The sequence below is a fragment of the Pteropus alecto genome, unplaced genomic scaffold (assembly GCF_000325575.1).
Source record: "Pteropus alecto unplaced genomic scaffold, ASM32557v1 scaffold25, whole genome shotgun sequence".
NCBI lineage: Eukaryota > Metazoa > Chordata > Mammalia > Chiroptera > Pteropodidae > Pteropus > Pteropus alecto.
This window is the reverse complement of record NW_006441955.1, coordinates 24,988,244-25,003,380: the sequence shown is the minus strand read 5'-3', so window position 1 is coordinate 25,003,380 and position 15,137 is coordinate 24,988,244. Positions and strand designations below refer to the sequence as shown.

The 15,137-nt window shown below is 34.4% G+C and overlaps 1 non-coding gene across 1 annotated transcript; it reads right to left on the bottom strand.

Moving 5' to 3' along the window:
* Positions 1–2,450: 2,450 nt before the first annotated feature.
* LOC112485840 lies at positions 2,451–2,569 on the bottom strand. The gene has a single exon (XR_003048581.1). It is a non-coding gene; the product is annotated as a 5S ribosomal RNA (ribosomal RNA).
* Between the last annotated feature and the right edge of the window lie 12,568 nt (positions 2,570–15,137).

Genomic DNA, 15,137 nt, shown 5'->3' with positions numbered 1-15,137 from the left:
ACAAGGAGATCAGCTACCGAGTGTGGGGGAATTTGACCAGATATTGAGGGTAATCAGGTATCAAGGTAATCAGATATCAAGGTGAGGATTTCTTGCTACAGCTGGGTGATCCAGGCCTGACAGGGACAGACACTGACGTGGAGGCCTAGAGAGCAGTTAGAGGAGCCTGACTTGAGTTTGGTCAAGAAGAGAGTCCGTGTTAATAATGATGCATCCAATGGTCCACTTTAAATGGAATCCAGTGAAATATAACTGAATGAAGAGAAAAGGGTTTGGATGGGTGGAATTTTCTCCAAATGGAACTATCTGCTTATTAAATGAATGTTTCAAATAAACAGTTCCTAGAGTTGAAACATGGAGAGGAAAAGGGTCTAAAGTACATTAGACAGACAGTGAAGAAGTTCTACCAAATTTCAGCAGAGGATTCACTCCAAGATAGGTAAGTCTGCATCTGCCAAATAATCTTTCTAGAGAGTAAATTTTTTTTTTTAATTTTGGAATATATACGATACTGGCAAATTCTACTTCTACTGCCAATCCTGATGGAACTAGCTATTACTTTACTTCAAACTACAATGATTATACGTAAAGCCACATCTCCTTCCCCAATTCTACCAGAGCAGAAATGAATGAGTTCAAAGAATAGAACAGGCAAATGTTTCTGAGGTTAGATGTGATTTTATTGCTATTTTACTTTTAATGTTTTAGCAGGTATTATTGAATATATCAAACTACCTCATTGTAATTTATTCTTTGATAAAACACTTCACCATCTGGCCTAGTTCTTTCCAACAATTTCATCATTTTCCCCAAACTGATAGCAGAAGAGTCATTTGTTACATGTCTTGATCTCCTTTTCTACATCACACTGAGTGATCCTCATTTAATATATCTCATGAGCTGATACTACAGAATGTGAAGGATGCAAATGTTCTGGCTGGTACAATTCAAAGAAAGTTTTATAATTTCCATGAAATGAACAAGGGGCCTCTAATTGCATACATTAATGGGACAAAGATGCACAGTGTTCTGCTTATGATGGTTTAATGACATCAGTTTTATGGTTGAGATTTCCAGCATTTCTCATAGTATGCTGTATGCCATATTAGGTAATTAGTAAATTGGTTCAAACTGTACTGCGTGGTTTTAAAATCTAATCACACTTGTGCTGAGGTATCTTTCCTTTTCTCTCTCTTTATGTTCTCTTATTACAGGGAATGTCCTGAATACTGTTCAGTAAGTAAGACAGGCATCAGTTTTCCATCAGAACACAGATAATATCTTGGTACTGAAGTATGTCTCCTCATGGCCCTAGATTTTAAACATGGATTAAATCTTTTTCTTGTAATCTATCCTCTAAAATAAATAGAGATGCATGCTTGAAAAGGCTAGTATTGTTTATGGAAATGCTTCCAATGAGACGTGATACTTACAGTGCACATAAGGGCAATAATATGCCCCAAAAAAAGTAAGAAAAAAAGCAAAGCAGAAAAATTACTTTTAAGCTATCATACTTTAAGTGAGAATATTATTCCATTGTTATACCGAAAAGCAATATCTATGATAGCACTGAAAAGCAACACTTAACGAATAGTAATTTCACAACTATATAAGCAAAGTTATTTGAACTTGATAGATTTATTTCAAACGGAATAAAAAATTGAAAAAAAAATGCAGTTTTTTTCCCTATCTCTTTTTAGATACTTTGATTTGTGGTGTAAGTTCTCTTTATGATTTTTTTTTTTTCAAATAAAATAGTTTCATCTGCATAATCTAGTGATTTTATGACCCTTGGAAGCATTTTCTCCAGGTGTAGTTTATAATATGATCTTAGTATTTCAGACTTTTCTAATTTTATAATTTCAGGCATTTGGAAAACCTGAGGGAAATCTTTTAACAGTCAAGAACGTCATTAGGACTTGGCAGTATGGTTTTATAGTTTAATGGTGTAAACCATTACTCTTTTCAAACATTCAAAACCTCCATTGAACTGCCTTTGGAAAGGAACTTCTGTTACACTTCTATAAATTGAACATCTTAAGCATAGTTTACATATTTACATCTTGGAAGTGCACCATTTAAAGGACCACACTATTGTGATTACTTAATCATAAAAGAACCCCAGATTCCATCAGTATCTTACAAAGTAGAATCTACATGCTGTGATGGATGCAATAAATAAGGAGCACACATTTAATTTGGAAGACTGCATGTGAAAATATAATTAACAATGTGTGGTAAAGGGGAGAAAAGGGCTTGAAATCAGTTGGTGCGCTCCTCCACTAGCAGTGTGACATTGGCCAAACCTTCAACATTGCTGAGCCTGAATATCCCAAGTGACACACACAGGGCTATCATAATGATAAACTGATACCATATAACGTAGTACATAATCTGGAGATATATGTTTGGTTTGAAGTTTTTAGTTCGTTTGTTCGTTTGTTTGTTAATGCCTACGGCACCTGGTATTCCTAGGTGATCTCCCACCAAAGTACTAACCAGGCCCGACCCTGCTTAACTTCTGAGATCAGATGAGATCGGGCACGTTCAGGGTGGCATGGCCATAGACAAGGAGTTTTTTTTAAATACTGATAGAAAGGGGCAAACAGAAAGAAAGAGGTTGAAGAACGAAAAAGAAGACAGGATTGATAAAACAACATTATGGAAAATCTTAGAAAGGAAAGGCTTTAAACACAAATTAGAGTTTAATTTCAGTCTCAGTCTGAGACTGAGGAAAAGAAAACTCTAGTGGCACTATTGATATGTTTATAGAAGAATGCAAGTTAGTAAAGAAAGTTTATGCCTGATAGCTTATACTCGTTTTTGAAATAGAAGTCATGGTTATCTCTAAAGTTAGGAGAGAAAAAGGTGAGGTGCATGATATACAAATAGAAGAGTTAGAGTAGTTGTTGAAATAAATCAAAGAATAGTTGTTAAATTGTGTGATTACCTCTATTTTTAATTTGTGAGGGGATTATAGGAAATGACTAAGAAGGTAAGAGAAGCAAAGGAATCGAGGCTAATTAGCCAAAGGACTCTTAAAATGAACTGAGTGTTCAGAAGAGGAAAGACTGCCTAAAGCAAGCCCAGAGACTAGAAGAAAATGGTGGCTGCCAAAAGACTGAAAATTTTGTGAAAAACTGACGTAAGTGGAGCCACTTTAAAATAGAGCTAGGGTAGCCATTCTAGAGGAATTTCCTTGCAAATTTTGCTCCTTGACACTTTGAAATGTTTGAACTGGGAAAAATAACCTTTAGACTGGACCAAAGCAACATTTTATTTCAAACAACTATTTGTAAAGCAAACAGGAAAGCAAACATCCTGACTGTAAATTTACCCAACTGTAAATTAAAGACATTCTTTAGAATTAGCGCCACCATGTATCGCTAATGAATAACAACTTTTTTGCACTTATAGAAATTCCTTTAGTCTGTTCGTGTAGTTATATTCCCTCCTTCTAAAAAAAAACAAAAACAAAACACACAAAAAAAACTTGCCTAAAAACTACCTAACCAGAACAGTATTTGTGTTTCTGCCTGAATTAGTGCTTCCTGAGTAGCTATTGTTTTTGACCTCAAATAAATGCTTGTTGCCTCTCACTTTGGCCTTTGATTTTTAGGTCAACGGTTTCAACAAGATCAAAGAACAAAACCGTAGAGAATACTGGCATGATTTGAAAAGAATAAATGCTGTAATCAGAAAGGAAGATAATAAACTTAAGCTTTCTAATTCTACTGTGTGGAGGCTCTATTTCAGGTAAGAGCAAAGTTCAGAATAAAGCCATGGAGATAAGTTACTGAAGAGAAATATGAGAGAAAGACGTTGGCATAAATAAGCAGCCATGAGATTCATGATATTTTGGGGTGATTTATATGGTGAAATCACATAGGATAATACAAGGTGAAGGGGTGAGGATGACTGAGATGAGTCATTTTCCTCAAGAAATGCCTGAAATGCAAATGAAAAATTAACATTTAAAATATTTTAACTTTACATAAATGTAAATGAAAAGTAAATGATGGAAAGAAGAATACAGACAGGGTAGCAAATTGTTCCACTTTCATGTTGAAAGGTTTTTATATGAGTTTTAATGTCTTAGGAGAATGACAATACTCCCAGTCATGACAAAAAGTAAGAAGCCCCAGGGAATGAGCCTTCTCACTGAAGAGATCTACAAGGGAAATTATGTTCTCTGAGGATAATCGGTTTTCTGATTATTCCCAGAAATGATCATCCTGTAATAAAATAGAGATATAGAGATAACCTTCCATAATATAATATAACCAGTCGTATTATTTGCAATTCTCAAAATGTTGCTTCTAGTCACAGACAATAAAAAATTATAGACCCTGATATGCTATAAGCATACTTCGTTTCATTGTGCTTTGCTTTACTGTGCTTCACGGATGTTACTTTTTTTTTTTTTAACAAATTAAAGGTTAGTGTCAACCCTGAGTTGAAGACATTTATCAGTACCATTTTTCCAACAGGCTCAGATGATAGTTAGCATTTTTCAGTAATAAGGTATTTTTAATTAAAGTATATACATTGTTTTCTTAGATAGAACTTGATTACACACATAATAGAATACAGTATAGTGTAAACATAACTTTTATATGCAATGGGAAACTAAAAAATTTGTATGACTCACTTTATTGCAATATTTGCTTTATTGCAGTGCTCTGGAACAGATCCCACAATTTCTCTGAGGTATGCCTGTACTTGTTGACTTAAGAATTCAATACGTATAGAATCACACTAACTCATAGTAACTCAATATTAATTTCATTAATGATATTAACATTTGCCTCTTTTTAGCTTCCCCTTTGTCTAATTGAGACATTTGGTACATGAACTATATTAATTCTTGACATAATATGTTTTTTGTATTATGATCTTTGTCAAACAATTTTGCCTCTACTGTCCATCATGTTTTTACATTTAGATTTGAAATGTACATTAGCATGATAAAATGGTTTCCCTGTTATTTTCCCATGAGCTGCTTCTCATTTAGTTAAATACCTCTTTGGGGTCTGAGATTCTATTGATTTCAAAGTGAGATCACCATGCAGATGAGATTTTTTAAATCATATTGAATAATGAAAAATTGGACTCCTCATCACTCTTCCCCAAGAGTTGAAAGCTGCATTAAGCAGAGCCAAGGAGAAAACACTAATGAAAAAATATAGAAACCAAGGGAACAGCAGGTAGAAGAATTAGTCATGGTTGCTCTGGAGTATAAAATTTTACCTCCAGTATACTGCCAAAAATACTGAATGATTTAATACAACATGTTATTCTAACTTTCACCAAAAAATGGGTTTCTAAGATTTTTTTTCTTTTATACCAGTGTGTTTTCTTGACATTTTTACCTGGTTCCAGTTTCCTTAGATATTTGCAAGGAATAACATGTTTAGAGCCCTTTGTCAAGACTTCCCCACAGGAGTCCTATCGACCTTGATCAAGGCCACAAGGCAAAATCCCCAGTCCTTAACTTTAAAAATTAACTTGGTATTTCCAGTCATACTTTCATATGGTTTTGCTATTCCACATATGAAAATTATTTCTCTGAGAGGTTTGATTTACTTCTATTAGTTATTATTTAAAAATTACCCTGTAAAACAACTACAATCAAATACCAAATGAATGAAAACAGATGGTAGTGTAATCTGGAGAAAGAATTTTACCGGGAGAGGTATAATATAGACAGAATTTTCTTAAATTGCCCTCAGAAAGTTAACATTAAAAGTGACTAAAATAACTTTTGCTTGTATCTCTCTCAATTGTAAACACGTTTATATTTCAAAGGTAAAGTATCTATAAAAATAATTTAGAACTTAAATAACTAAAATAAATTACTTTGTTTTATGATTCCTCAGTTACAACATGCAGGTTCATGCCAGACCAAAGATTTACCAAATGAATTTAGAAAATATGACATCTGGATGATAAAAGCAATAGTATTGTTTTTATCTGGATGATAAAAACAATAATTTGAATAACTCATCAAAAACTTCCCTCAGTCATCAGGAAGTTTATGACTTTTTTTGTTGTTCTAGCATTGTCTTTTAGACTTTATCTACTCAAGATCAAAACAGTTGGTCAATTTCATCAGCACCTTTAAGCAACGTGTTTAGAAAGTGAAAAGCAATCTGACTGAGAACACAATACCTTTCACCATGTTAGGAGGTCATCCTAAGGTGTCAGTAACATCCACTAAAAAAAAATGCTGAATTGCCTACTCTGGAAAAGCAGGCCTCCAAGGCACAAGTTGAAGATACAAGGTCAAGTTCACCAAATATTAATCAGTCAAAAGTACCTCTGCCTGAAAAATCTAGTCCAAGATCACTATAAGGCGATGTATTTAACACTTCCCAAAATTCTTTTCAGCACAAATTACGCACTACACGTATAGTGCCAACTGAAATTTTGAAAAAATTTTGCAGTGTAATCAGGCATCAACATTAAAATGAATTTTACAAACAGCATTAAGAATAACTACATTTCTAAACCACTTTTGGCATATTTCTTTGGTCTCCATTCATTTTGCCAGCAGTCATTGATTTAAAAGGTATGTGAATGTATGTACTTTTTTCTACTGTAACATTTACAGAAAAAGCATTTATATAAATAAACCTTTGGAAAATGAGGTTGTTATGATTAAAGCACAAATGTGGGCATATGCTATGGAAAATACTATTCTTTCTTTTTAATACTGTGTTAAGGAAAAGTTATTTAAATAAATTTCAAGTAAACATTTTATATATACATTCATTATTATAGACACTCAATCTTCTACAATATTATAAAAAAGTATATGAGTGCTTTTAGAATGGAAATATCTATCATACTTGTCCTAGTACAAAGATCATAGTGAGCAAACATGCTCTCACATCTTTATATTTTTTATGTTAAAACCCCAGAGCCAACTCTGGCCCTCTGTTTTTACTATGCTATATAATTTCACAGGTATTGATGTATGTCACCTGTGTGTGATGCAGCCACATTTGGCCAACTCTCTGCACTCGCCAGGTAAGAATCGATCTTCTGCTTTTATTAGGTGATAGAAATAGACCACTGGCATAAAAAATAATTTTTAAAAATAAATAAGAGAATTTTATGCCTGGGGACTTACCACTACTGTTCTTCAGTAATTTGAATTATTGAATGAGCTAAATAAAAGTAGTTTTTATTCTTCTCTTTTTGCCCAGACAACACCTGAAATAAGTGGTTTTTTTTTTTTTTTTTTTTTTTTTGTAATTTTTTATCCTCTCAGCTTGGTAGGATTTATCCTTGAATGTTCTGTTCTGTGCACTCTGCATGAAGTGTTGCCATGTATTTATATAGAGATCTCTAAAAAAACAGAGGGCATTAAAGAATATAAAGACTACAAAGCCTATAATATTTGCCAAACTATTAGCTATTATATGCAATTGTGAGATTGCTTGAGACAGAACTTCACAAAAAACTGAAACTTTTCATTCTATAAAGTCTTTTCCGATTAATGGCTTCAAAACTTCTCACTGTGTCTGCATGGCAGCAGATTATATGAATGAAAAACAGAAAAATGCATGCAGCAATTTTAATTTGATTAAATTCTGCCAGTTTGCTAAGCATCTACTATGTGCAACAATATGGTTTTATGGCACTGCGGACTATAATGTTCATTTTTCTCACAGTTAATTCAACACTAAAACCTCAGCTCAGCATCAACAACTCCTAAAAGTTTTTTATTTTGTTTCGAAAGTCTCCTACCTCTCCAACCACCAGCTAAGATCAGTTCACCTTCTGGTTTTATCGTGTTGCACCTACGTCATTGCACTGACCCCGCTGCAGTTTAAATCCTGATAGTGCCAACCTCCAGTTCAAGGACCTGGGGCAAGTTGTGCAATATCTTCCTGCCTTGACCTTTTTTTTTTTCTTTTTTTTTGACTTTTGCCTGGATATAAAATGAGGATAACAATCTCATATGATAACTACCTCATAGAATTCTCGTGAGAATTAAGTGAGTCCGTACATGTAAAATGCTTGACACATGATGATCATTCAAAAAAATGACTAATATTACTTTTAACTAATCACAGAGCCCCATCTCACTTTTGTTGAATCTATATTCAGGGAAACAATGGGCCATAGACCTTGAAATTAGATATGGTTATATTGTAGTGAGTATAAAATTCCAGAATTGAGGAGTTTGTACTTAATTTGTAACACAGTAGGGAGAGACCTGACTTACTGGCACAACTCTGTGTCATGTTTTTCAAATAAAGAGAAAAGCCCTGAAGATATAGACTATGTTGTACCCAGCATAGCACCTTGAACTTATTAGATATCAGATAAATTATCAATAATGTACTCATAGACCAAAGAGGTATCTTTAGACCTCCACTCTGGAGAGCTAAATAGCCAATGAAAACTTTTTTTTCATCCCTTATTCAAAGGTATTAACAAAAAAACTTAGATTCAGACTTTTTTGTACTGGGAATTGACCAGGGCACTACTAAAATCGAAAGATGAAACAAGTGCTCTCTGCTTGATAACACTCTTTACAAACATGTTTATTCCCAGTAGAAGTGATACTTGTTAGAGAGATAACATATTAATGCATGAGGAATCTTACTTAACTACAAATTAGGTTTTCCACAATCCATAATACTTAACAGGTAATTTGCCCTGAAGTATTTTAGTATATTTACATATTAACCCATTGAAGGCAGAGAAAAATCATTATAAAATATGAAAAAGTATCAAAAAGTGAAAAAATCAATAAAATATACATATATATATTTGAAATAAGAAATGACAGATCCAATTTAAATTAATTTCCAAAATATATGAATGAGTTTGGAAAGTGAGAATCAGGAGGAATATCTCAGCTGTGGAGGGCTCCACAGAGGAGGGAGGAATGCCAGTTCCACACTGGGTTCCCCAGCCCAGAGCACTGGTGCCAGCAAGATGAGCCCCCACAACATCTGGCTGTGATAAACAGTGGGGATTCTATACATCCACGTGAGAAAAAAAGGCTGCCAGAAGCCCAGGCATTGTCTTAAAGGGCCTGCATGCAGAATAACTTGTTTGCAGGCACTCATCCTGGGCTCCAGCAGAGAGACTTTGACTAAGGAGGCACCAGAGGCATATAGGAAGAGACTGAGTTGTGTGGCTTCAAGGCAAGGGCTGGTGAAATAGCTACCATTGTCCCCGTGTTCAGCCCTCCTCCCTTGCAATCTGTGTTTGGGTACCCTCTTTCCTATGTTCAGCCCTCTCCCCATACGGCCAAATCTGAATCAGCATTGGTCTAATGAAATCCACTGGCTCCAACCTGGTAGCTCCCTAGGACCCCATCCCACCAAACTCATGCACTGCCAGACGTACTGTCAATGTGGGGTAGCCAGCCCCTCCCTGTTCACTGCAGCGGGCTCTTTCAACAGCAAACAGCCAGTTTTAACACACACTCAGCCAATTCACTTTCAATGAGCCAGAAGCCAGCCCTGGCCCACACTGCAGTCTTTCTTGGATAATTCTCAGGGGTCCACAGGCTCCAGGCAGGCAATCACTGACTTCAATGTGCTCTGAGCATTTTGCTAAGTGTCCCCAGGCTCAGCACTGGTGCCAAACCTAAATCTGTTTTAACCTGATAAACAAAACTCATCTCATCCTAGGGAATCCTTGAGATGCTTCCTCACCCAACTTGCATACCCCATGAAGCCCTTTCAGTGGCTGAGTCTCAAGGACAGCTGGCAGATGAGAGCAAGTCTCAGGGTGTTCCGGGCTTCTTGCTGAGCTGTCTCAGGCTCGGTATTGGTGACAGCCAGCTTCAATTCACAGAGTGGCTTCTTCCACATACCTCCAGAGCTAGCACAGGCAGTGACCAATCATGGATCTATTCATAGCTCCTACCAGGTAGTCCCAGGCCAGTGATAAGCAGTGGCATGAGAGCCCCGCCCAAGGGAACTCAGGACCTGGAGGCTAGCTACAGACCATACAGAACACCACCCAATTAGCTCCACAAGCAGCACACCCAAAAGGTGGCTTCAACAGTCACCTGAGCCTACTAGGGCAAATCCTACTCTGCGGCATCAGCCCCTACACAGCAGCTCATACACTGTAGGTATGGCTAATCTTCAACCAGTCAGCCTGAGCATCTATCCCACTCACTGATCTTCCAACATCAATCAAAGCTCAACTACAATAGGAGGACACACACAACCCACACAAGGGACACTCCTGAGCACCTGGCACAGATGGTCAGGAAGACTGTGCTACTAGGATCCACAGGGAACCTACTACTTAAAAAATAACCTGGCCAAGACTGGGAGATATAGCAAATCTATCTAACACATAGAAACAAACACAGAGAAGCAGCCAAAATGAGAAACAAAGGAACATATCTCAAATGAAAGAACAGAACAAAGCTTCAGAACTAAGAAAAATGGAGGCAAGCAATCTACTAGATACAGAGTTCAAAACACTGGTTATAACTGCTCGATAATCTTAGCAAGAACTTCAACAAAGAGATATGAAACATAAAAATTAAAATAGAAAACATTTTTAAAAACAGTCATAGCTGACGAATACAATAACTGAAATGAAATATACCTTAGGAGGAATCAACAGTAGATTAGATGAAGCAGATGATGGAATCAGCGATTTAGAAGATAAGGTAGCAGAAAACACCCAATCAGAACAGCAACAAGAAAAAATAATCCAAAAAAAAAAAAAAAAAAGAGGACAGTTTAAGTACATATGGAACATTTTCTAATATAGACTACATTAGGCCACAAAACAAGTCTCAATAAATTTAAGAAGATTAAAATATCAAGCATCTTCAATGACCACAATGGTATAAAACTGGAAATCAGTTACAAGAAAAAAACTAAAAAACGTACAAACACTTGGAGGTTAAATAACATGCCACTAAACAATGAATGAGTTAACAATGTGATCCAGGAAGAAATCAGAAGATATCATGAGAAAAGTGAAAATGAAAACACAATGACCCAAAATCTATGGAACACAGAAAAAACAATCCAAAGAGGGAAATTCATAATGATACAGGCCTACCTCAAGAAACAAGAAAAATCTCAAATAAACAATTTAACTCTACAATTAAAAGAATTGCAAAAGAAGAGCAAACAAAGACCAAAGTGAGTAGAAGGGAAAAAAAAGAAAGATCAGAGTGGAAATAAAGAAAATAGAGTCTAAAACAAATACACAAAACTAATGAAACCAAGAGCTAATTCTTTAAAAAGATAAACAAATTGATAAACCTTTAACAAGATTCATCAAGAAAAAAAGAGAGGGGACCTAAATAAATATAACCAGACATGAAAGAGGAAGGGTGACAACTGACGCTATAAAAATACAAAGGATTATAAGTACTACAAGCAATTATATGCAAACAAATTAGACAATCTGGAAGAAATAGATAAATTCCTAGAAACACAACTTTCCAAGACTGACTCAAGAAGAAACAGAAAATCTGAGCAGACTGATTACTACAAATGAAATCAAATCAATAGTGAAAACACTTCCAACATACAACAGTCCTGGACCAGATGTCTTCACGGGTTACTTATACCAAACATTCAAAGAAGAATTAATACCTATCCTTCTCAAACTATTCCAAAATATTCAAGAGGAGGGAAGGCTCCCAAGCTCATTTTATGAGGCCACTATTACCCTGATTCCAAAACCAAAGATGCTACAAAAATTACATATATACCAATATCCTTGATGAACATAGATGTAAAAATATTCAACAAAATATTAGCAAACAAAATTCAGCAAAACATTTTTAAAAAATCATAAACCATGGAATTTAGTCCTGAAATGCAAGTTTGGTTAATATCCACAAATCAATTCATATGATACACTATGTAAACAAAATGAAAGATAAAATTATATCGATAGGTGTAGAAAAAGCATTTGACAAAATCCAGCATCGATTTATGATAAAAACTCTCAGCAAAGTTGGAATAGAGGGAATATACCTCAACATAATAAAAGTTATATATGACAAACCCACAGCTAACATCATACTCAATGGGGAAAAGCTAAAAGTGTTTTCCCAAGGTCAGGAACAAGACAAGGATGTCTACTTTCACCACTTCTGTTCAATATAGTATTGAAAGTCCTAGTCATAGCAATCAGACAAGGAAAAGAAATAAAAGACATCCAAATAAGAAAGGAAGAAGTAAAACTGTCATTATTTGCAGATGACATAATACTATATAGAGAGAACCCCAAAAATTCCACTAAAAGCTATTAGAACTGATAAATGAACTCAGTAAATAACAGGATATAAAATTAATATTCAGAAATCAGTTGCATGTTTATACACCAATGATTAACTATTAGAAAGAGAAATTAAGAAAACAATCCCATTTATAATTGCAACAAAAAATAAAATAACATACCTGGGAATAAATTTAACCTAGATAAACACCTGTACTCAGAAAATTATAAGACATTGAAAAAAGAAATTGAAATATAAATGAAATACAAATGAAAACATATACCATGACCATGGACAGGAAAAATTAACACTGTTAAAATGTCCATACTACCCAAAGCAATCTATAGATTGAATGCAATCCATATCAAAATACCAATGGCATTTTTCAGAAAACTAGAACAAATCAGTCAAAAATTTATATGGAATCACACATAGAAGACCTTGAATAGCCACAGCAACCTCGGGAAAGAACAACAAAATTGGCGGTTTCAAACTATGCTATAAGCTATAGTAATCAAAAGAGCAAGGTACTGGCATAAAAACAGACACATAGACTAATGGAACAGAATAGAGAGCCCAGAAATAAACCCATGTCTATATGGTCATTTAATCTATGACAAAGAAGACAAGAATATACAATGAGGTAAAGACAGTCTCTTCAATAAATGATTTGGGGAAAATTGGACAGATACATGCAAAAAAATTAAACTGAACCAACTTCTTACACCAGAATAAACTCGAAATGGATTAAAGACTTAAATGTAAGACACAAAACCATAAAAGTTCTAGAGGAAAACATAAACAGTAAACTCTCTGATGTTGCTCTTAGTAATATTTTTTCCTGATTTATCTCCTTGGGCAAGGACAACAAAAGAAAAAATAGACAAATGAGACAACTTCAAACTGAAAAGCTTTTGCACAGCAAAAAAAACCATCAACAAAACAAAAAGACAACCTACTGAATGGAAGAAGATATTTGTCAATGATACTTCTAATAAGAGGTTAATATCTAAAATTTATAAAGAACTCATACAAATCAATACCAAACAAACAATCTAATTTAGAAAAAAGCAAAGGACCTGAATAGATATTTCTCCAAAAAGGACAAACAGATGGCCAGTAGACATATGAAAATATATTCAACATCACTAATTATCAGAAAAATGAAAATTAAAATCAAAATGAGATATCACCTCACACCTGTCAGAATGGCTATCATTAATAAGTCAAAAACAACTAGCGTTGACAAGAATGTGGTGAAAAGAGAACCCTCGTGCACTGTTGGTGGAATTACAAATTGGTACAGCCACTGTGGAAGACAGTCTGGAGTTTCCTCAAAAATTAAAAATAGAACTATCTTATGACCCAGCGATTCCACTTCTGAGTATTTATCCAAAGAATTCAAAGCATTAATTCAAAACAGTATACACATCCCTATGTTCTCTGCAGCACTATTTACAATAGCCAAGATATGAAAGTAATGTAAGTGCTCATCAATAGATGATTTGAATAAAGAAGAAGTGGTAAATATATACAATAGAATATTACTAAGCCATAAGAAAGAATGAAATCTTATCACTTGTAACAACACGGATAGACCTGGAGGATATTATGCTAAGTGAAATAAGTCAGACAGAGAAAGACAGATACCATATTTTCTCACTTACATGTAGAATCTAAAGAACAAAATAAACAAACAATCCAGAAACAGAATTATAGATACAGAGAACAAACTGATGGTTGCCAGATGGGAGGGAGTTTGAGGGTCTGGGTTAAAAGCTGAAGGAATTAAGAAGTCCAAATTGCCAGTTACAAAATAGTCATGGGAATATAAAGTACAGCATAGGAAATACAAATACAGTCAATATTTTTGAGATTTCTCTAAAAACTACCATATGATCCAGTGATTCCTCCTCTGAAAGCATTTATCCACAAATATATATGCACATCAATGTTCATAGCAGCATTATTCACAATGGCCAGGACCTGGAAGCAACAGAGGTATCCTATGACACATGATTGAATAAAGAAGCTGTGGTACATATATACAATGGAATATTACTCAGCTATAAGAAAAGATGAAATACTGCCATTTGCGACAACATAGATTGATGTTGAGATAATCATGCTAAGAGAAATAAGTCAGACAGAAAAAATTGATAAGTACATGATGTCACTTATACATGGAATATAAATCTAAGAGCAACAAACAAATATGACAAACAAACAGAGACTAGTGGACATGGACAATGAATTTAGTGGTTACCAGAGGAAATGTGAGAGAGGGGGGATATATATTTGGTGATAGAAGGAAATCTAACTATGGGTAGTGAACACACAATGCAATATATATACAATATATTGTTGAATTGTATACTTGAAACTTATTGGATTTTCTTGATCAATGTCACCCCAATAATTATTAATTAAATTTTTTTTTCATTGCCAACCCTCAACTCCCAGATTCTCTCTTTTCCTTTTTCTCAATGGCACTTGTTTCTCCCTATATATTATGTAATTCACTAATTTATTATGTTATTTTCAGTCTCTGCCCAATTAAAACATAATCCCCAGCACATAATAGGCACTCAATAAGTATTTGTTATATTCTGCAATGAATGAAATGTAATTTAAACTATAACAATATAGGAATTATTAATTAAGAAAGTCATTTGTAATTACTACACATGACAAAAAATTAAGAAATATGACAATCTAGGAGAATGTAGATCAGCAGCAAGTCTTATACATTGCTGGTAGCATGGTAAATTTGGACTATATTTTTAGAAAATTTGTTGATGTGCTCTTATAAAATTAAGTAAGCATTCACATTCTCTGCAAACCAATAATTCTTTCATGTCCAAATCTTAGAAGAAAATTTTGCGTATATATATATATATAA